This window comes from Ovis canadensis, chromosome 7, assembly GCF_042477335.2.
Source record: "Ovis canadensis isolate MfBH-ARS-UI-01 breed Bighorn chromosome 7, ARS-UI_OviCan_v2, whole genome shotgun sequence".
NCBI lineage: Eukaryota > Metazoa > Chordata > Mammalia > Artiodactyla > Bovidae > Ovis > Ovis canadensis.
Genome location: NC_091251.1, coordinates 111673209 through 111696354, shown reverse-complemented (window position 1 = coordinate 111696354; position 23146 = coordinate 111673209). Strand labels below are relative to the sequence as shown.

General features: G+C 49.7%; 1 protein-coding gene across 14 annotated transcripts in view; it reads left to right on the top strand.

The window, feature by feature from the left end:
* Positions 1 to 17831: 17831 nt before the first annotated feature.
* The window catches only part of FOXN3 (forkhead box N3), a 446930-nt gene continuing 441615 nt past the window's right edge, over positions 17832 to 23146 (top strand). For 3 of the 14 annotated variants that reach the window (XM_069597305.1, XM_069597295.1, XM_069597292.1), the window contains exon 1: positions 19521 to 19954. The gene's annotated coding sequence lies outside the window, so the exon portion shown is untranslated. Of the gene's footprint in view, positions 18280 to 19520; positions 20189 to 23146 lie in introns of those variants that run through there. The other 11 variants (XM_069597307.1, XM_069597297.1, XM_069597304.1 and 8 more) reach the window with 9 other exon arrangements.

Sequence of the window (23146 nt, the reverse complement as noted above, 5' to 3'; positions counted from 1 at the left end):
TCATGAGGGACTCCCCGGCGGACGAGTGGCTGAGGCTCCACGCTCCCAATACAGGGGCCTTGGCTTGATCCCTGGTCAGGGAACCGGATCCCACATGCTGCAACTAAGGAAGCTGTATCCTGTGTGTGTATAAACATGATATATTTATAGACTATATGTAATAAAGCACGTCATGGAATTACACACTTGTAACTACCGAGAAGTGATCGACCTTCTTCTTCTTAATCTTCTGTGGCAACACCAGTAGAACCGCCCTTGGAGCTTTGCTCTAGAAATTAAAATTACAGCCTGTATAGCACCCTAGATTACATCAGTGGGATGGACTAAATCAATGCGTCGATTCTGACTGCCACTAAGTTCTTATGAAAATGGAACACTGCCCAAGGAGAAAAATTGGGGGCTGTTTGGATTACTAACTTTGTTTGTAATCCCACCCATCTCCCCATTTGGTTTAGCAGCTATTCTGAAGAAGCATGCTAACTCACTGCAGTCATGTCCAACTCTTTTCGACCCCATGGACTGTAGCCTGCCAGGCTCCTCTGTCCACGGGATTCTCCAGGCAAGAGTACTGGAGTGCGATGCTGTTTCTTCCTCCAGGGGATCTTCCTGACCCAGGGATCAAACCCACATCTCTTATATTTCCTGCATTGGCAGGCAGGCTCTTTACCACTAGCACCACCTGGGAAGGCCCAAATAATTCTGGTTAATATGCGGTCACTAAGAGTCGGACACGACTGAGTAACTTCACTTTCACTTTTCACTTTCATGCATTGGAGAAGGAAATGGCAACCCACGCCAGTACTCTTGCCTGGAGAATCCCAGGGACAGAGGAGCCTGATGGGCTGCCGTCTATGGGGTCATACAGAGTTGGACACGACTGAAGTGACGCAGCAGCAGCAGCAGCAGCAGCAGCAGCTGAGTGCCTGCGTGCTGGGTGCAGCAGCAGCAGCTGAGTGCCTGCGTGCTGGGCACAGAGATAAGTTGCTGGGTCACTCAGTCGTGTCTGACTCTTTGCAACCCCACAGACTGTAGCCCACCAGGCTCCTCTGTTCATGGATTTCTCCAGGCGAGAGTACTGGAGTGGGTTGTATTCCCTTCTCCAGGGATCTTCCTGACCCAGGGGTTGAACCTGGGTCCCCTGCACTGCAGACAGGTTCATTACCGTCCGAGGCACTAGGGAAGCCCCTGAGGAGGCACGCATGGTGGGCAGTTCCAGTTCTCAGAGGCATGTAGCAGGGCACGCGAAGGCAAGGAGGGGTGCTGGGGCTATGGTGAAGAAATGCTAGAGGTTTCAAGCAGTGGTTGGCTCTTGGACCCAGGAGCGTGTCCAGGGCTGCCTGGCCCACCCTCTCTGCCCTCTACTGCGGCCCTGTGATGGCGGATTGCACGCCCCTCTGAATCCTACGAAGGGGAATGTGGGGTGGTCGCCACAGCCCATCTCTAGACCTCGGCCCTCTGCGCATGTCCCTCTTCCCTCTAGATTTGTTCAAATTCAGCTTTTCCAAAGCTAGCTTTTCTCCAAAGCTGTGGTACAGTCCTTGCCCTCCCCACACCCAAGAACTGATGACTCGATTCCTGAGTTGTCTCTCTGTCCTGCTAAATTTCCTAGTAGCTCGGGTCCTCTAAGAGAAGCTGCTGGAACTCCCCCTAAAAGCTAGGGACCCCTTGTTTACCAATGTGCTCTCCTAATTCTGACCGTTGGCCACACCTCTGGGCCCCTGTTGCTTTGCTGAGTCTTGCCGGAGCATGTGAGTCCGCCCCACGATGGTGCGCACTGCAGAGCCGGGCCTCTGCGGCAGTGGGCGCCCCGCCAGGGCCCGGGATGGGGCGGCGCTGTTGGCCCAGTTCTGGGTCCAGTGTTAAGTTTTTTCTGGGTCCTGATGCCTCCCAGCCTTCCCTGTTAGAGCCCAAGGTGCACCTCACTGGGTTCTGAGGTATAATATGAAAAGTGCAAGCGTTAGTCGCTCAGCCCTGTGCGACTCTCTGTGACCCCATGGACTGCAGCCCGCCAGGCGCCTCTGTCCATGGACTTCTCCAGGCAAGAATACTGGAGCAGGTTGCCATTTCCTCCTCCAGCCTTGTTAAAGAGAAGATTCTTAAAACGCCCCTGCCCAAGATCTGGACTTGTTCTAGACTCTTGAACCTTCTAGAATCTGAAGATAGGTGTGGGGCTCACATCACACAGGTGGGTCAGTGGTTTCAGCCATGGGGAGAGCTGGGGAAGGGGGGTTACTCAGGGAAGAGTAACCTGTCTCTCCCAAGAACAGGAAGAGAACAGAAAAAAGCAACAGAGAGAGCGTTAATCCCAGCGTCAGCCTCCTCTTTTATTTCCCTTCCGGAGATTCCCAGCTCGGACTCAGGTTATTGCCTACCTGACATGGGTGGTGCAGGGACGGCGCCCCGAAGACATGACAGGGAGGCCGCTGCGTTAGGGTCACGGGCAGCCACGCTCTCGTCCAGAAAGGGGTGCAGGGGGAGCCGCAGAGGGCAGGGTACGAGCCACGGGCAGGACCAGAATCGCAGTGCGCCCCCAACCCGCCCCCCCTCTGCCAGGAGGGTCCACAGGGGTGGCGAGGTGCTGGGCCCCTGGGCTGCAAGGCCCAGGGATCCTGGGCCTCTTGGGCCTCCATCCACACTCTCACGACAGGCCACTGGGAAGCTAGTTTGAAAGAATGGCTGGTCGCCGCTGTGTTGCAGGAGGGCAGACTCAGCTTTGAAGACCACCCTCCTCCAGGGCCCAGTGGCATCTTTCTGAAATGTGGCTGCAGCCTCATGCGAGGGCAGCGCTAGCTGCCCTGAGTGACACGGGCAGCGGTGCCCAGTCTTTTTGGCTCCCATGGGAGGGGCTTGGGCCTTGGGATTGGCAGCAACCCCCTGCCCACCCTGCCTGGTTCACTAATAACTCAGTCTTAGCACTGCAAATTGTTTTCAGAGCAATCTTTCTCTTTTTTAATTTTTAACTTCTACAATTAGCTATTTATTTCTTTGGCTGGGCCGGGGCTTAGCTGCAGCACGGGGCACCCTTCCCTGTGGTACGTGGGCTCTGCCTGGCAACTCAGGAGCTTCTCTCTAGCAGAGGCTGCAGCCTCAGGACTTGGCCAGCCCCCAGCCAGGGATCAAATCCATGTCCCCTCTACCGGAAGGTGGATTCTTAGCCACTGGACCACCCAGGATGTCCCTAATTATAATTTTTTAAAACAATATGCTGTTATTATTAAAAATTCAGACACAAAAAGGAACTTCACTAAAATTATTAAGGACTTTTGCAATTTCTTATGCCCTTTTCTCTTGCTATGGAGGAAGTAAACAAAGGACTCTTAAAGAGCAATTATTCAGCAAACTCTATAAGCCATACATGTAAGCATGGAGATTACAAGGCTGTCTCTGGCATGTTTTTTGAGCTGCAAAAACAATAAAAAAAACTCCTTAGGAATGTTTTTCCAAGTGTGGCCTGTGGCCTCATCTATATTAGATTCACTGAGGGGTTTATTTAAAAACGCTTATTTCTAGTCCCAATCCCAGACCTCCTGAAACAGAACCTCTGGAAATGGGACCCTGGAAATTGCATGACTAAAAAGCACTCCAGATGAATCTTTGTGCCACAGAGTTGAGAATCAACACCCTTGGAGTTTAAAAGAGAGAGAACACTTTCCTCCACAAGGTGACGGGACCATCTCTGTGATGGTGAGATCTGGGAGGTTCCCAGAAGGATGCTCCCAGGTCACCGTCTAGCAGCTCCATTGCAGAACTGATCACATTGGGAACTAACTTCCTGTTCCTTGCCTGTCTTTCTGGTGGATAAAGAACTCTTTAAGGAGAGACGCTTGTCTTCTTCGCGGGAATCCAGTTGGCCCACTGTTGGCTCTTAATAAATACTGGCTGAGCAAATGAATAATCCTGTGTGATCTAAACAAACAAGTTTGAAGAGTTAAAAGATGGGGTTCTAGGAGGAGTGAGGGCATGGGCCAGATCTCAGTGACTGGAAGATCAAGGTCGGTACTTCCGCGTGGCAGAGAAAAAAGATTAATTTCAGGGACCAAGTGGAGATAAGTTGGCAGAACAGAGGCATGAGAGCGATCACTGGGGTCCTGGAGGGTTCAGAGGGGATGTAAACTCTATGCTGTATATTCTGTGAATGATGGGGGGTCTCCAAAGATCAGGGGCCAGAAGGTGATGGAACCAAGGGGTATTTCAGGGTAAGTAATTGTAGGACTCCAATGGCACTCACTCCAGTACTCTTGCCTGGAGAATCCCGGGGACAGGGTAGCCTGGTGGGCTTCCGTCTGTGGGGTCGCACAAAGTCGGACACGACTGAAGCGACTTAGCAGCAGCAGCAGCAGGGACTGGCCTGGTTGTTGGTACAGGTAGGACTTGCTGAGATCTTACAGCCGTCTCTTCCATCCAGGGTGCTGACTCTGAGAAATCTTTGTTCTTCTTTAGCCCCCAGCTGCTTAGATCCCCAGGTCTGGTGGGCTTCTCCCATCTCTTCATCTGTGTGAGCATGACTGGGAAACAGGGCAGAATGCTGGGGCCGGGTCAAGAGGTGAGGGGCTGACCGGAGGCAGAGGCCAGGGGAATGGAGATAAGCTGAGGAGCCGCTCCTGAGGCAGAATCTGCAGAATTCAGGGCCTGAATGTAGGGCAGGAAGGACGAGCGTGGTCAGGATCACGCTGAGGTCTTTGGGTGCTGAACACGGGGATGTAGAAGGAAGAGGCTTGGAGCGGGAGGGTAAATCGCTCAGAACAGGAATACAGATATTGAGTTCGAGGCAACAGCGAAGTACCAGCATCGAGCAGATGAGCTTTCTGGCGACAGGGGTGTGGAATTCAGGAGGGAGCTGGGTGCTGGTTACGGGGTCTTGGTGATCGCTCTAAGCCACAGGAAGGGATGTGATCACCCAGAGAGAGAGCGAGTGGGAAGAAAGGAGGAGGAAAAGCCCACGATGGCACGCCAGCATCAGGGGGCAGCCGGAGGAGGGGAGACTAGGAGGGGCCGGCCGGAAGCTGGGAGGACAGCAAGAAAGGCAGGCTTTGCAGAGCAGGCGCTCCCAGGAGACAGAGCAGCAGTGTCCCCGGGGTGCGGGGCCGTGCGGGGCACTCTGCAGCGTTGGCAAGGGGCGCCCACGGGGGCCAGGGCGACGGAGGCAGGGGGAGGGGGGCGGACAGTGGCCCATGCCTTGCAGCCCTGTGATGGGATGGATGACTGCCTTTCTCCCTGAGTATCGGGGACTTTTACTCCAGACGGCTGAATGTGAAGGGGTTCGACAGGAAAGGTGGGGTGCCTTTCACTGACCCCCACTCACCACCCAGTCTCTTCAACCCACCCTGCTCTCAGCTGAGACCGAAGCATTTGTTCCTTGGCTTATTTTTGTGGCTGCTCAAAGTAAGTGCAAGTGAAAGGCTTAATGATCTCTTTGCCTACTTGTTTTATAAGAAATGATTCCGCTTCCACATTTAACTTGCTGGGAGAATAATAGGAAAGGCTTGCATTCCTGGTCTGCATCAGCAGAAATTCATATTTTCTCAATCTTTTAAGGAATCAGTTCTTTGCTCTTTGAGACAAAATGATCCAATCTCACACTGAAAGTTCCTTATTGCCAAGTTCAATGTCATCAAGAAGAGTCAGTAGATGAATTACAAGTATGCTCCACAATGCGATCTCTACAAGACAAAGGGAAAGGCTGAGTAAGGAAGATGAACGGAATATGGAAACTGTTTCTTCTCTATTTAAAACAGCAGCAACAAAAATGATGTTTTCTCTGTCCCTTTGAAGGTTTGTTTTGTTTTGTTTTTTTTGTTTGGGGCTAAAACTCTAATGCATTACATTCTTTAATGTCGTAAAAAAAAAAAATTAACTACCCTGCCTACAGTATGAGAAACGTGTACAATACATGCTTCATTTTATCCATACAGAAATGTATCTGAGATTACATTTGCTTGCATTTCTGGTTGATTCAATTAGCAGCAGCGGCCAAGGTAACTAGTTAAATCCCCCACGGGAGCAACTGGCTTATTCGGTGACACAGGCGGCCCCGTGCCTAAGTGTGGTTCTTATAAGGAGTCCGATGACAGTGAGGGGCCTGCAGACCCAGCACTGGGGCTCAACACAGGATGGCTGGTTGATTCAACCAGCATCCACCAGGGGGACCGTAAGGCAGGGCTCTCGTGTCGGTCAACACAGGCCAAGTCTAGCTGGCCTAAGCCGACGGGGCATTTATGCCCAGCTTGGCAGGTGGCCCACAGAGCACCCGGGGTGGGCTGGAGGCGGGACCAGCAACGCGGCGACGCAGCGGGGTGTGAAGCCTGCGGTCTCCGGCAGAGCGGCCTGTTGATGGACCTGCCATGGACCCCAAGGACGCTGCGTGGCGCCCTGGCGGCTGCCACCGCGCCTGCGGCGCCCTGCACCATCCCACTGCTGCGCGGCGGCTGCAGGCGCAGCCCAGGTCACGCCCCTCCCCGCCCCCAGCGGCGAGGGAGCCTAGGGAGTCTTCGGTCTTCAGCAGGGGCGGGCGCTGGGGGTGCCCAGGAAGGAGATCAGAGGCAGCTGAAAGGAGTCACAAGTGTCATTCTTGCTCTTGAGAACGGGGACCACGTCTTCAGCTCCTCGACGGGCCCAGACCCCGCACAGTGCCCCGCACACGGTGAGAGCCAGGAGCGCTTTCGGGGATGAGACCTCTGCCAGCGAACATTCAGGAGAGACTCACGTGTCACAGACTCCGAACAGCCTAGAGGCGCTTCCCAGGGGGCGCTAAGGAATCCAGCTGCCAACGCAGGAGACACAGGAGACGTGGGTTCGATCCCTGGGTGGGGAAGACCCTCTAGAGGAGGAAATGGCAGCCTGCTCCAGTATTTTTGCCTGGAGAATCCCGTGGACCGAGGACCCTGACGGGCTACAGTCCATGGGGACAGAAAGAGTCGGATACAACTGAGCACTCACGCTTTTTTTTCCCTCAGTAACCTAGAGAGCGCAGCCACCTGAAGACATGCACGTCCTCACTGCTGAGAGCCGCGGCTCTTTCCCTGAACCTGTTGTAATGTGGCTACGGGCATTCACGGTCTCCACGCCAGCGCCATTAGCAGAACTCACCATCTGCCCTTTGGGACTCTCCTTCTGACCCCCATGAGTACATCACAATTTGCATGGTACAAGAAACAAGGTAATAAAAATAAGGAATAAAAATAAAGAAATAAAAGCCTCGGGTCCCCTTCAGGTGAGAGAGGGAAAGGATCTCCTCTGCGCTTTATGAACGTCTCAGAAGCTGGACTCTGGGTGGCCAGCGGATAATCGAGGTGTTATTGGACAAGACTGTCGGTGGTCACTGCCCACCAGAAGGGAAGGCCTGGAGCTGATTGCCTGGAGAGTCGTCCATTTCCCCTGGAAGAAGGGACGCTCTGGGGGCTTACATGGTAAAGTCATCAAATATCTCACATCCAAACAGCCACCTTAAAATGACTTCCATGCAGGCAGCGTTTTTCTGTTTTTATTTTTCCTGAGGCTAATGTTTGCTATGTTAATGTTCAAGATGGTGCCTTGCCGACTCTGGAAACTCAAGGAACTTTTCCTGGTGGTGATAACAGCTAGAGATAACATTCAAATGCCTCTTATTTTGGTGACAACAATAACAAAAATTGGCAATTCTGAACCCTAAGGAGGTATTTTTATTAATGTATACTAAAAGCACAGATGATGTACTATAAATACCTACTGGGTGAGTGTTACTGATTTTGACTCATTTTAATAGGATTATTGCTGTTGTCAGCTGAGCATTGGTTCCAAAAAAAGAAGGGCTCCAGTACCACTCACCCAACTCCCTATAATGTCAACATTGTGAAAATGTCCCTGATACATTTATCAAAACTAAGACACCAAAATGGTATACGCTGGCAACTGGACTACAGACTTCACTGGGATTCCCCAACCATTTCTTGTCAATGAGACACTTCAGTGCTAATTTGAGATGAAGCTTCCAACGCAGCGAGAGAACTGCATTAATTCAGATGGACTGGGATTAGCTAGGGAGATTGTTCAGAAAACTATAAAATGTACCATTTTATGTGCCAAACATAAATATGTTTTACATTTGGTCCTCAATATTTTGCACGCCTGACCTAATTTCATCCTCCGCAGAAACCTCGTTGGCAGAGTGGGGGTGGGGATGGTGGTGGCAGGGGTGGGTGCTCTCATATCCCCTTAACAGCGGACACAGCGGGGTCCAGGATTCCAAGTGAAGTGCACGGGACAGCAGCTGGAAGTGGCAGGGCCGGGGCGTGGCTAAGGCCTCTCTGACCCCCAAGCCCGTGACCGTAACCCTCACCACCGCGGTGCAGACTGAGCCAGATGGCTCTTGTTCAGTCGGGCCTGACTTTGTGCGGCCCCACGGACTGCAGCACGCCAGGCTTCCCCGTCCTTCACCAACTCCCGGAGCTTGCTCACACTCATGTCCGCTGAGTCACTGACACCACTGAACCATCTCATCCTCTGTCGTCCCCTCTCCTCCCGCCTTCAGTCTTTCCCAGCATCAGGGTCTTTTCCAATGAGTCAGCTCTTCGCATCAGGTGGCCAAAGCACTGGAGCTCCAGCTTCAGCATCAGTCCTTCCAGTGAGCATTCAGGGTTGATTTCCTTTAGGGTGGATGCTGCCTCTCAGTCAGCAGTCTTGCCCAGGGGGACCCGCCTTCCGATGGTCATCGGGATCAACCGTGACAGGGGACCGTGAGGTGGGAGGTTGTTCTGTGACGCTGACTGGTGACTTTGAAGTGAACGGGGTTTCCTGCCTGGTGTGGAACTGGTCCATCCCAACCCTGCACGCTTTACCGGCTCCTTCCTCCTGACTGGGGAGGGGCGCAGCTGACATCCCAGGGAGTCGCTTTTCTTTCCTGAATGTTGCAAGGCTTAATTAACGTGTGTAAAGTGATCTGAAATGAGGGGCTAGAAAGAGCCAGGGAGCGGCAGCATGGATGATCACCTGGGCGAGACAGCTGAAAGGGGGGCCTGAGGGACCCCCAGAGCCTGCAGCTCCGCCGCCAGCTGGCTGGCCCAGAGCCAGGCCAGGCTGCGTCTGGCTTTCTTTCAAGGCCGATGCTGCAGCTCTGCTCTGGAGTCAGACCCCGGGATAAATCACTCCTAAAGGACGGAGCCAGAGCCGAGGAAGACGGGTCTGAGGACACAGGTTGCAGCCGGTTCTGTAACCGGCCCTAGAGAGAAGGGAACACCAGCCCTCTTCCACTACTGGAGGGCTGTCTGCAAATGACCTGATTTGGTCAATTAAGGAGGAGACGAACGCAGCGAAGCGAGGTTCCTTCATCCCTTTCGATGAGTGTGGATTCACGGTAGTGATTTAGCGCGGTCACCAGTGGGAGGCACGAAGTCTCTTAGAAAGTGGGCAAAGGTAAGGTCCGAGTCACATGCAGACGTACGTTCTCGTAAGTGTAGCTTCCCAGAAGGGCGAGGCCATCGGTTTTAGCGAGGGTGTGAAGGTTCGTGACCTCATAAGGGCAAAGGCCCGTGGTGTTTTATTGCAACTGAAAGCATTCAAAGAAGGGAGTGGAAAAATCTCTCAACATCACCAGCTGCCATCTGTATCTCGAAAGTTGGTATTATGATGTCATTTCCAGCTGAGTGCGGATGTCTGTATCTCTCCGTGTGTGTCTAAGTGGCGGCTAGATAGGCAAGCTCTCCTACACTGTGTATGCTGGTGGGGCAATAGAAGGAGAGCTTGGATAATCTGGAGTTTATCTTGCACTTCCATCACATTTTTGTGTCCTGCTTGAGCTAACAGTTGGCCCGTGACCCATCTCCTGAGGCCACAAACTGAGGGTGTGGCTGTGGGCAGCACCTGCAGCTTTGGAAATCAGAGCAGAAGGAGACCTGCCTCCCCTGGCTTCAGTCAGAGAATTCGAGAAGACTCCGATCGGCCTGGTACGGGGTCAAGGGCCCAGCCCGGGGCCAACCGTACAGGCAGAAAATGAGGGTCACACTATAAGCTGCCTGATCCATTCAACACCAGGTCCATCAAGTGAAATGGAAAGTCCCCAAAAGTAGACCCGAGGAGCCACCCCGACTTGTGTCAACTCCAGCTGAGCTGTTAAAGAGGCTGGAAGACGCTCTGGTCCCCAGAAAGGGACTTTCAATGGCCAGGACCCACCAGAGTCTTCCAGTTTGTTCTTTTCTGGACATCGTAGTCTGATTCATCCTGGAGCTGTGTCTCGGTTGATGCCTTTGGTGTGTGTAACATCTCGTCACCCATGGGCCACAGAAGGGTCATTTGGAGCCACCAGCAATGAGTTCCTGCGTGTCTGCATCTGTTCCTGCCCCAGCTAATATAACAGTAACCTCCTCGTGAGTCTCCTTGCCTTTGTCTTGCTCCCTCCTAAGTCATTCTCACAGTCTAGAATGGCCCTTGTAAGACACGTGAGTACACGCGTGCTCAGTCGGGCCTGGCTACATGCAACCCCATGGACGGTAGCCTGCCAGGCTCTCTCTGTCCGTGGGATTTTTCAGACAAGAATCTGGAGCGGGTTGCCAGTTCCTCCTCCAGTGTGAAAACACAGAGCCCCTTTTAACACTATGATGGTGAGCTTTACATGTCAACTTGACTGGACCATGGGATACCTAGATATGTGGTCACACATCTGGTTACATCAGCGATGGTGTTTTGGATGAGATTAATATTTGACTCAGTAGGCTAGATAAAGCAGATTGCTCTCCCTAATGCCGGTGGGCCTCATATCATCAGTTGAAGCCCTGAATAGGACAAAAAGGTTGAGGAAGGAGGGATTCCTCCTGCCTGATGGCCTTGAACGGGCCTTGAACGATGGACATCCGTTCTCTCCTGCCTTCAGGCCCCAGCTGAAGAATCTCTACTTCCTGGGTGTTGAGCCTGCTGTTGTTCAGACCACAACCACACCACTGCTTCTCCTGGGTCTCCGGCTTGCTGACTGCAGGCCTTGGGACTTCCCCCTGTCATCATGTCAGCCAGTGTCTTACACATCTGTAATTGCTTTCCACATCTATATGCTTCCTTAAAGCTGTCTCTATCTTTACATCCTATTGGTTCTGCTTCTGTGCAGAATCCTGGCTGAGAGAAATGCCTTTTTGTTTACTGAATTCATTCGCTTAAAAAATTATCGAGCACCTCCTGTAGGCTGGATGCTGTTTTGCATTCCTAGAAATGATCCCTGAACAAAGCGGATTCCTGGCCTTGTGCAACTTTTGCTTATACGGGGGCTGGTGGTGAAGGGAGAGAGACAAAGAACAATTAGCAAATGAGTAAAGGGTGAGTGCAAGGGGGAAAAGGAAACAAGCACAGCAGAGTGGGGAGGCTCGAGACGCTGAGGAAGGGGACGCTGGAGCAAAGGTTTAAGGGAGAGAGAGGAGTCGCCACGTGCAGGTCGAGGTCAAGCGTAAACAAGGTGGTCACCCGCCCTGATTGCGTCTGCGCGGGGCCTGCAGGCACAGCCTCCTCGTTTCAGCCTCCCTGCCCTCCACGCAGCTCTCTGCCCACCCGCCTTTCATCCCCTCACGCCTCTGCCCACACCTGTGACGCCCCCTCCCTGAAGTCCTGCTTCTTTCCACAGCTGCTCACACTTTAACCTCTATCTGTCCTTGCAGACGCAGTCCCGGGGTTCCTGCCGAGTCTGTCCACTGCGGGAACTTGTTGGCCCTCTTTTGTGCCCTGCAGACTTGTATCTGGGTGGCTACTCTGCCCGTAAATAATCTGTGCCATTTGGGGCAAGTCTGTCCATCTGTAAAGTGGAAATAAAAAGAGTCCCCTGCTTATAAGGGGCCAGAGATGAGAAGACGCAGGCACGATGACTCAGCGCCTCGGAGCTGCCATTATTACTGTTCTTCCGTCCCCCCTTCCTCCTGACACCCCCCTCCCCTCTTCCTGTCTCTCGGTTCACCCCCAAAGGTGGGGCCAGCCGCCTGCCCCCCGAGCCTCTCAAGCAGCCTGTCTGCTCCCCCTGGACCTGGCTCCACAAAGAGCCGGCTCTCCCCGATCCTCACCCACGGCCACCTCCTGCGTCCCATCAGCCCGGCCCAGACTGCATTCTGGCTTCAGACCCAGGCTTTCTCCTGGCTTCCCACAGCTGCTTGACCTCTTGCTGGGTGGTTTCTTGATGTCTTGACCATGAACCCCCATGTCCTAGTTCCCAATAAAAAAGCCCCCAGATCTGCTGGGTCGAACGTAGCCCCTGCTTAGGAAGGGAGGCAGTGGGGTTTCTGGAGTAGGGAAATAAAACCATTTCAAATGTTTACCATGGAAGGATTTTTTAATAGACTTTTAAAAAATCACAGGTTTAAACTGACAGAAAAGTTGAGAAAATAGCAAAAAAGTACCCATCCATCTCAAGTTCACTTTCCCTTATTACGAACATCTTACACGTCAGCGATTGGTGCTATTATAATCAATGAACCAATACTGATACAGTATCACCAGCTAAAATCCATACTTAATTTAGATTCCCTTAGCTTTTACCTGATGTTTTTACCTTTTTCTGTCCCTTGATTCCATCCAGTATACACAGTACATGGAATGGTCATGTCTCCTTAAAGCTCCTCTTTGCTGTAACAGTTTCTTAGCATTTCCTGGTTTTTACTGACTCTGAAGCCTTCCTCAGTGATCAGTGCAAAGAAATAGAGGAAAAGAACAGAATGGGAAAGACTAGAGATCTCTTCAAGAAAATTAGAGATACCAAGGGAACATTTCATGCAAAGATGGGCTCGATAAAGGACAGAAATGGTATGGACCTAACAGAAGCAGAAGATATTAAGAAGAGGTGGCAAGAATACACAGAAGAACAGTACAAAAAAGATCTTCACGACCCAGATAATCACAATGGTGTGATCACTCATCTAGAGCCAGACATCCTGGAATGTGAAGTCAAGTGGGCCTTAGAAAGCATCACTACGAACAAAGCTAGTGGAGGTGATGGAATTCCAGTGGAGCTATTTCAAATCCTGAAAGATGATGCTGTGAAAGTGCTGCACTCAATATGCCAGCAAATTTGGAAAACTCAGCAGTGGCCACAGGACTGGAAAAGGTCAGTTTTCATTCCAATCCCAGAGAAAGGCAATGCCAAAGAATGCTCAAACTACTGCACAATTGCACTCATCTCACATGCTAGTAAAGTAATGCTCAAAATTCTGCAAGCCAGGCTTCAGCAATACATGAACCGTGAACTCCCTGATGTTCAAGCTGGTTTTAGTAAAGGCAGAGGAACCAGAGATCAAATTGCCAACATCTGGTGGATCATGGAAAAAGCAAGAGAGTTCCAGAAAAACATCTATTTCTGCTTTATTGACTATGCCAAAGCCTTTGACTGTGTGGATCACAAAAAACTGTGGAAAATTCTGAAAGAGATGGGAATACCAGACCACCTGACCTGCCTCTTGAGAAATCTGTATGCAGGTCAGGAAGCAATAGTTAGAACTGGACATGGAACAACAGACTGGTTCCAAATAGGAAAAGTAGTCCGTCAAGGCTGTATATTGTCACTCTGCTTATTTAACTGATATGCAGAGTACATCATGAGAAACGCTGGACTGGAAGAAGCACAAGCTGGAATCAAGATTGCCGGGAGAAATATCAGTAACCTCAGATATGCAGATGACACCACCCTTATGGCAGAAAGTGAAGAGGAACTAAACAGCCTCTTGATGAAAGTGAAAGAGGAGAGTGAAAAAGTTGGCTTCAAGCTCAACATTCAGAAAACGAAGATCATGGCATCCGGTCCCATCATTTCATCGGAAATAGATGGGGAAATAGTGGAAACAGTGTCAGACTTTATTGTTTTGGGCTCCAAAATCACTGCAAATGGTGACTGCAGCCATGAAATTAAAAGACACTTACTCCTTGGAAGAAAAGTTATGACCAACCTAGATAGTATATTCAAAAGCAGAGACATTACTTTGCCGACTAAGGTCCACCTAGTCAGTTCAGTTCAGTCGCTCAGTTGTGTCCGACTCTTTGCGACCCCATGAGTCTTAGCTTTGTGCTTTTTGGGGAATAGCTCTGTGACACCTCTTCTTTTGTTATGGTTGTCTCTTCTGATTTTTCTGTTTCTTTAGAGTAAGTTTTGATAGATATAAATATTTCTCTAAGGCCACATAGCTTTGCTTATAAATTCTATCAAATATTTAAGGATGAAAAATACCAGTAATAGAACATCTCAGAAAGTAGGATGGGGAAGTAGTAGTGTGGGGACACTTCTCAACTCATTTTATTTACTTATTTATTTTTAATTTAAATTTTTACTTTATTTTACTTTACAATACTGTATTGGTTTTGCCATACATTGACATGAATCCGCCACAGGTGTACATGAGTTCCCAATCCTGAACCCCCCTCCCACCTCCCACCCCATGTCATCTCTCTGGATCATCCCCGTGCACCAGACATACAACTTAGTGTGCATTCTGGTCATCTGTTTTCCTAACATTTTTTTTAATATTCATTTGCTCTGTGATAGACTGACATTAGTGAACTGAAATATTTTGCTAATTGATCTTTTTGTCATCACTAATTTTTGACTCTTATAATCTTTGCTTTAAGGTTATCAGTGTGCTGCTGTGATAACCACGTCTGCTACTGAATCATACATTTAGCTCTAAATTGTTGCAAGTGCCTTTCTATGGTCACTTAATGCCTTTGAATGAAGGTACCTTTATCTGATGTGAAGATCATACCCGCTGTTCTTGTTTGTTTGTTTGCCCTTTACTAACATTTCTTTGCAAATCCTTTTACTTACTTTTCCAAATCACCTTGCTTTCAATTGTGTCTTAAAAACTGATGTAAACAGCATTTTTTATTTGTAAGGTAATGTGAATGTCTTTTTCTTTTACTAAGTGAATATAAGCTATTTTTGTTTATTGATATAGCATATGTGTTTAGTTTATCTTAAATAATTTTAAAATAACTGTTTTGATAGTTTGTAAAAATCTTTGGAGAAGGAAATGGCAACCTACTCTAGTATTCTTGCCTGGAGAATCCCAGGGACGGGGGTAACCCTAGTGGGCTGCTGTCTATGGGGTCACACAAAGTCGTCAAGGCTAGGGTTTTTCCTGTGGTCATGTATGGATGTGAGAGGTGGACTGTGAAGAAGGCTGAGCGCCGAAGAATTGATGCTTTTGAACTATGGTGTTGGAGAAGACTCTTGAGTCCCTTGGACTGCAAGGAGATCCAACCAGTCCATTCTGAAGGAGATCAGCCCTGGGTGTTCTTTGGAAGGAATGATGCTAAAGCTGAAACTCCAGTACTCTGGCCGCCTCACGCGAAGAGTTGACTCATTGGAAAAGGCTCTGATGCTGGGAGGGATTGGAGGCAGGAGAAGAGGACAACCGAGAATGAGATGGCTGGATGGCATCACGGACTCGATGAACGTGAGTCTGAGTGAACTCTGGGAGATGGTGATGGACAGGGAGGCCTGGCGTGCTGTGATTCATGGGGTCACAAAGAGTTGGACACGGCTGAGCGACTGAACTGAACTGAATGGCTCTACGTGGGCTTCCCTGTGGCTAAGATGGTAGAGAATTCGCCTGCAGTGCAGGAGACCTGGGTTCAATCCCTGGGTTGGGAAGATCCCCTGGAGAAGGGAATGGCAACCCGCTCCAGTATTCTTGCCAGGAGAATCTCCAGAGACAGAGGAAACTGGTGGGCTATAGTCCCTGGGGTTCAAAGAGTCAGACACGACTGAGCAACTAAGCTCAGCATTGCATCCTTTTGAGGAGTGCTGCTCAGATCATTTTGTAAATTACCCGTCCACTGGGATTTGCTGGTGTACACAGAAGGGAATTAATGCAGGGCATTGCCCTACAGGTGACGGAGGATCTGAGATGCAAACAAAGGAAGAAGTTACCAGCAACTAATTTTAGCAGAAAGTCATTGACATCATTAAGCTGGACAGTTAACAGGAAGTCATAGTGTTACCTGAGCCAAGGGCTGGGGTCACCAGGCAGAAGCCTTAGTCAGATGCAGTCACAGCTGGAGATGCTGTCAGACGCAAGAGGGAGGTGAAAAAATTCTCTGGCCTTAACTTTTCTCCCACCTTCCACTCTTTCTCCAACACTGCTCATGGGCCATATCTAGCTATTAGCCACCTGACCCAGGATTCTGTAAATCTCAGCCTACAAGAGTCAGCTCCTAGCAAAACAGAGCAGAGGGCGAGGCTGAGCTCTGAAGTTGAGCTGGTCTAAGACTGGGACCACTGACATCCGATCACCCGGTACCTGTGAGGCAGGAGATAGATGAGCCCCACCCTAGAGCGTAAAGCAATCGGAGATTCATCCCCTATGGACCGAAACTCCAAGACAAGAACAGCAGGACGATTAAGGGAGGAGGCCTGAGCCCTGCCCAGACCACATGTCTCTCGTTCTCGAAGTCAGCAGACCGCCCTGACCACACATGCGCAGAAAGGCTCTTTGGAGGCCGAAGGAGACTTCTGTCAAGGGATGTTCTACCCAGAGGCCTGTTTGGTTAGATCCTTCTCAGCTAAGAGATGCGTGTGCACACATGGGAGAATCCTGTGAGTGTGAGCTAAGTTGCTTCAGGCGAGTTTGACTCCAGGGACTGTAGCCCACCAGGCTCCTCCGTCCATGGGACTCTTTAGGCAAGAATCCTGGAGTGGGTTGCCATTTCCTTCTCCAGGGGATCTTCCCAACCCAGGCCTCCCGCATTGCAGGTGGATTCTTTACGGTCTGAGCCCCCAGGGGAGCCCCGGGGGGTTCTGAGATATACCAGATACAGACCGTGAACCGGGCAAATCAAAAGGATTGGCGAAAGGAAACGCAGAAGAAAAACCTGTGAAAGTGACTCGGACTGTCCGAGGGCACGGCTCGGGAGCCCTGCGTGTGCCCAGGCGCCTAGCCACACGCGCTGTCCTCTTTTCCTCTTAATAAATACTTTACTTGTTTCACCACTTCCTGTCTTTGTGGGAATTCTTTTTGGCAAAGCCAAAGGCCCAGGGCTCTTGTCACTGATCACAAGTCTAGTGGCTGGGATCTGGTGCTTCCGCCACCTCCACCCAGCCCAGTCTCCGGCTGGGAGCCTGAGCCCTGGCTCCACGCTGCCGCAGTCCCAGGCTGTCCGAGACCGCCTGTAACACGGTTTTCCTGCAGCGCTTACACCACCGCCCTGCAACTGTCTGCCTGTCTGAGGGCTCTGTATGATGCATTCTTTATTCTGTATACGCAGAGCCTAGAACAGTGCCTTGCTGACAGGTTTTCAATGTGTGAGGTTTACAGAATAAATGAGTAAAGGGTGGTTTCTCCTGACCAGCCCATCTTCGGGTGAGCTCTGGCTTTGAGGGACTGCTCGCCTCTAGCTTTTCTTTCCAGTTTCTGACCTCCTCCCGTTGGTGCCAAGATGTCTTGCGGCCTAGCGTTTGTGACATTTGAAGGCCACAGTGGATGGTGTGACTGTAAAGAGATCATTTTTTTTTAATTAAAAAAATTTTGTTTATGTCTTTATTCAATTTGTAACAGTACTGCTTATGTTGTTTATACTCAGGGTTTTTGGCTGTGAGGTATATGGGATCTTAGTTCCCCAACCAGGGGAACCCACACGCCCTGCACTGGAAGGCAAAAATCTTAACCACTTAACTGCTGGGGAAGTCCCTAGACCAGCTGTCAACAAAGGAATCAAATGAGTTCACCAAGTAAGTTTTGCATTACTCCTTCAAAGTCCGTGTCTTCCACGCCTAGCCGCTTTCTTGTGAGCTGCATAAGAACAGGAAAGAGTCGTTTTTTCAGAGTCAGGTATTTCTGTGTTTTCCGTTAAGTGTCACCCTGCTCTCACCTGGCTGGTAGTTAGGTGGTTTGGGACCCATCATCAGAGCAGTTACATTTCCTTTCGGCGGAGGGAAGGAGGAAGTGGAGTGCCACAAAGAGAACTGACTGGTGACTTTCCCAGGGGTGCCGGAGGGCTGAGAAGTCGCGTCCCGATTGTCACCGGGTCCGGACAGGATGACCAGACTCGCTCCAGCAGGCCGCCTGGAATCGGAAACTTCTGAGGCTCCAGAGGTCCTGTGTACTTTCAGTGCTGGGACGGAGGAAACCTCCCTCCTCCACGTGTCACGTGGAGTCAGCCTCTGATGAGTGTGAAAAGGCCTGCGGGTGACAGGGGCATTGCTTAGCCCCAGAGCTCCGAGCTTTCAGTCTGCCAGGGTGCCCTGGTCCGCCACAGGACAGAAGTCTGACCAGTCAGCTTTCTCCTTTAGCAGAGATGAAAACCTTTGCAGCTAGCTTCTTCTTTCCATTCTGCTAGGTCGCTGCTCTACGACAGGTAAGAAACTGTGGCTACAGGAACCTATGTTTTGGACCCCTCATTTTCCACAGTGTTTGTAGAGAAATAGTTGGGAGGCCAGGTGGGCACTTGAAAAAGCAGGAATCAGTTGGGAGTGCTGGAATCTTACTTGAGGGTCTCCGCTGCTCTAAGGACCAGCTGTGTGATTTCAGACGAGTCACTGTATTCTTTAGGACCTCCACTTCCTTGTTTGAAAACCAGGGATTATAGTGTCTGTCTTATCACAGAAGTGGAGTAAAGATTACGTGAGATATCTGCGGGAGGACTTTGAAGATGGTCAAGTGTAACCTAGTACAACTGTTTCTTTGTGTGGACATCAGGCAGCAGAAAAGGTGCCTTTGATGTTTAATTAATGCTAAAAATCTTCCATTACATTTATTTAGCTATAATTGGGAAGGAGGAGGGCAAGAGTAATTTTCGAAGGGACTTTTTGAGTTCCTAAAATAGAAACTCAGAAAACACATGTTTGCTTTTCCTTTTGGTGTCAAACCATGGTACCATTGTTATTAGCAGTTTTGCAGAACTGTGACCTTCAAACTCTGTGATGTCAAAGACGGAAAGAAAGCTCCCAGTCTTGAAGCCTTTTAAACAGGCTTTTCAAACTAAAGCACTTTTATTTTGAATTGTGAGCAATAGAATTGTCCTCTTAGATGAGCATTTGCAAGTTTAAAAGTTGCCTTCCAGGTGGGCCGCAGGAAACGCCTGTGCTGAGCGGGTGCTGAAGGCCCTTTTGGGAGCAAATAAGGGAAATCTCTTCTTGTCATCAGACTTTTTGCAGTTAGAGGGATCTGGAACTTACATTTCCCCTAATTGCACATAAACTGATTTGTGTATACATCTAGGGTCATCACTTACTTTCAGTTTAGTGAATTTGTGAATTTTTGCATTTGTTTTAATTTGTAATTAAGTTTCCTCCACGAAGAGCACCATATGCCACCATTAATTCTTGCTCGTTGATTTCTTAGGCGATACATGAGTGCGTATTCTGATGCAATTTTTGAGGTCTTTTGAAAATCAAATGACTACGTGTTTAGCCATATGGGCCTTTGTTATTTAAAACAGCACATGATAACCAAGAGCAAAATGCAGAAGGGCGCGTTGGGGGAAAATCGCTGGAGAACTGTTTAAAACTTAAACACATCATTCTCGACCTTAAAAAAATTGGGGGGAGGCGTTATATTTTTGAAACCTGTCACTTCTGACTCCGCAGGGTCTCTCACACTCTGAACGTAGACGGTCTCAAGTGCAGCGGGCGAAACTGCGGGCGCCGGGACCGCCCGGTGCCTGAGGCGGGGGCTGCAGATGCGAACACCCGCCTCCCGCGCGTCCCGCGGGCGCCCCTGTTTCCGTCTCGGTGTCCCGGGCGGGGATCCGCACGCCGCCCGGCTCGCCGGCACCTGCCGCGGCCGCCGCTCGGCCTGCGCGGGGCCGGACGTGCGGCTGCAGGCGGGCGGCGCGCGCTAGGACCCGGCGGGCCCGCGCCCGCGGAGCCGCCGACCCGGGCGGGCGCCGGGCTGGAGCCGGGTTCCGGCCGCGATCGGCGGCAGCTCGGCCCGGAGACGGCGCGGCCCGGCGGCGGGGCCCCCGCGAGTCCAGCGCCGCCGCGGCCCCCCGATGCGGCCGCGAGGAGCCCGGGGCGCGCGGCCGATCGCAGGTAACGCCCGGGGGGCCCCTCTCCCGCCCCCGCAGCCCCTGCTCTGCTTCGGCATTGTCGCGGGGCGCCCTCGCCCTTCGGGCTCGGCTGCATTTTGGGGGCGCCCGGGGCTCTTTCTAAGGTGCCCGTCCCCGTGTCCCCAGCTGGCTTCGCCTGGATTTATAGCCTGCACTTCACATGGGAGAGATCCGGGGGACGGCGAGTTGCATATTTTTCATTAGTTCTGTCTCAAAAGTAAGTTCATTAAAAAAAAAAAAAAGTTTCTCAGGAATGTGTGGATAGTCACTTTAAAAATAAAAAATTAAAAAAAACCCAGCAGACAAATGGATAATTTATTAAAATGATCAAATAATTGCAGTCATTCTGTTAATTACTTTCTGAGTCTTTACTTTTGTGGGCTCCCCAAGACATTACTTTTATTTTCAAGGAACTAACGTGTTAAATGTGGAGTTCGGCTGGCAGAGTTTACAGCATTGCTGTCGCAACTGTTTTGCTATCAATTATAAACAGAGTGTCAAATGTGGGGGCAGTTTAAACCTCTTTTCAAAATACTGTAACTGGTTATCCTGATATGACATCTACAGACGAGAGTTTCCTTTGAAGGCAGTAAGAATATTTCTCTTTTTGGAGAAGCCTTGTTTGGCAGAGAAAAACCATGATTCCTGGCTGGGGAGGCTGGAGAGACTATTTTTCATGCTTTGTTTATACTGCCCGATTGACATTTGGGGAAGGGAAAACGCGGTCTTTCTCGGCAGCTTTTCGTGGTGGGATTATTAATTTATTAAATTTATTAGTTTCAATTGGTTGGGCTTGGGGAGCCCTCTGTCACAGGATGTGCTTAGAGGTGACACGTTTGCCAGCAGCTGGGACACAGGATTGCAAATGTAAAATGTGCTTCTGCCCCAAGGTCTGGTCTGCTGGGAGCTCCCATGTGGAGCTGTCCTGGGCTGGGTGGGACTGGCTCATTGAGGAAAAAGGGAATCATTTTCCTCCGCTGAGGAAGACATCCTGTTATATTCCTTTTGTTCCCTGTTTTTCATTGATCGCCTGCTCTGCCTTAGAGAGGGGAGAGCGCAGAGCTCTGAAGACTGCACAAATGACTCCAGCCCACTCTGCTCTCACACCGATTGGTCAGTTAGATGTAGACTTAGGGAAACAGTCACCCAAAACCGTCTTTGAAAATCATGCTGTAATTTCAGAGTAGCCTTCTCGGGCCCAGATTTCTGCAAGGTTGATTTTTAACTCGGGCGCACTTGGGTTGAGACACCTTGGTATTTAGTTTTTTGTTGTTGCTTCTATTCAGATAAAGTAGGCCATTTTGGTGACAAATTTTTTGCAGACGTCAGCTACTAGCTTGCATTTGTAGACATATCACTTTACAATACGATCTCGGTGATTTCTGCTTGGGAGTTGTGGAATGCAAAGTTATTCAACTCAGAATAATTTTTCCTAACCGTTTTTTGGAGCTGAAGAGTGAAATATTACCATCAGCGGAGGGGTGCTCAACTGTATCTTTGCTTTGATAATGTAAGTGTCTTGTGCATGTATCATGCACTAAATGTCTAAATTTTAGTCTGTAACAGGGAAAGAAAAAGGCCATGCATGAAGCGCCAACAATCAAAATCATTGTGCACTCCTAAGAAATTGTGACATCTGGTTTGAGGAGAATGCTTTTCCGATTCAAGAAAAAGGGCATCCCTCACCTTAATGTAGATTGGTAAATGTGAAATGTTCTATGTAAGAGGAGAAACATAAGGCCAGTGGACAACTCCATTTGAGGCTTGAAACACCCCAATTAAAGAAAGACTGTCCCAGAAGTTGTTAAATGTATAAACACTTTTCTGATTGGCTTAAAAATTTAGACACAGGAAGTGGATGGTATCTAATAACCGATGAGTAGAGACATGGTTGTCATGGAAACTGAAACGAGTAACCTCCCCGCCACCCCCCAACACACATACACTACCATAACCACCACTTAAAAAAAAAAAACAAACCCGCAAGTCATCACAGATGCCTGGAGAGCCTGCTGCTTCTCTAAGCTTTCCCACAGCATCTGTTGAAACCTGAGACCGTGCCTGTCAAATCAAGGTCATTTTACAACAACAACCAAAAATGCAGTCTCCTGGATTTCATAACTGTATCTTTATTGAAAAGATGTGAGGGAAAGGGCTGAAAGCAAGGTACTTTGCATTTTGTTACCTCGGATTTGCGCCCAGGAAGGCCGAGAAGCATGTATTTGATCACTTAATTGTGGGAGCAAACTGATTCGTGTGTCTGCTCTTTGTGGAGCTGTAAAGACTAGGCTGTTACCTGGGGCGGAAGAGTCACGTGGGGACAGTATAATGAAGAGTTTCTGTTTGCAGGAGACTTCAAACTTGAACTGCAGCGGTCGAATGCAAAGAACTGTGGCATTTTGGAGCTTTGCTCGAAGGCTCCCTGTGTAGGATGGTCGGTGAATCCAGTGCTTTGGGTGGGTTAAGGAAGGGTGCTCTCAGTAACCGAGCTGGGGAAGGACACTCCTACACAGAATTAAGAGCTCTTTCAAAACTCCAGTTATTATGGTTCCGTTAACTTAGAAAAAGTTTCCTTTTCTCTGGGCAGAGAAGAGTGCTGTAATTTTCAGGATAATTGAGAGGCTCCCCAGCTCAGGGTTGTGACTATGTTCAGGATCTTGGTGGTGGTTTTAGTGAGTAGAGGAAAGGGGAATGTTTGGGGATCTCCCCCTTTCACCTTGCTAAGCGAGACTTTAGCCAAGAAGGCTGGACTGTGACTTTGGGGGACAACATTGAGGCTTGTAAATATAAAGCCAGTGCATTTCTTAGATTTTTCTAATCTTGTCTGTGGTGTTCTTTAAATTTTGAAGTGCTTGATATTCATTTAGAAATATCCTTCTTCCAGTCATGATGATTTATAGCTTTGTATGGCTTAATCTTAATTGAAAATGGTCAATTTTAATCTCAATTAACTAACACTTTGATCTTTTTTAAAAAAACAAGCAGAAAATTTCCCTTGTTTTCATCAACTAATTGCATAGAGGGGGAGCAGGGAGAGGAGGTGGAAAGAGTCCTAAATGTTCTGTGATAGCTCCTTGCTACCCTGCATCTGTGTCATAGGAAATATGGACATTAGAAGCAATCCAGCATCATCGGGGGCGATCTAGCATGTATTTCATGATCCCATGTGGTCAAG